Genomic DNA, 514 nt, shown 5'->3' on the forward strand with positions numbered 1-514 from the left:
AGGCGTGGCGTGGCGTGGCGTGGCGTGGCGTGGCGAGGCGTGACGTGACGACTGTTTCTTATCCCAGTTTTCAGAGCGATCTCAGCTCTTTCAATGTTCAGGCTCTTTTGTCCCAGATCACCGTGTCAGTGGAAAAACACAAACACTGAAAGATTGAACCCAGTTTTTCACATTCTTCAAACCTTTCCTGATGTTGATGAATCGTGTTGGTGCTTGAAGTGAGTTTATCAGAGTCTCAGGAAAACAGCACAATGTGAGTAAAATAATAGATAAATGGATTATAAAGACTGAAAATGAAGCAAATGTTCGAGTCCTGTTTGTTGGCGTCTTCAGATTCTGTGGATACGAACAGAAACAGAGTTTAACTGCAGCTCCACAACGTAAGCATCATGGAGTCACTTCGTCGTCATGGTTTCAAACCTTCAGCCTCTCTCCTCCCTCACTATCATTTCTTTCTGGTCTCCCAGGTCTCATATTTACCTCTCCTCAATCAATCTCTCCCCCCTCCTCCCCT

This window comes from Seriola lalandi, unplaced genomic scaffold (assembly GCF_002814215.2).
Source record: "Seriola lalandi dorsalis isolate HSWRI2012SDOR001 ecotype SW California unplaced genomic scaffold, Sedor1 jcf7180002054950, whole genome shotgun sequence".
Lineage (NCBI taxonomy): Eukaryota > Metazoa > Chordata > Actinopteri > Carangiformes > Carangidae > Seriola > Seriola lalandi.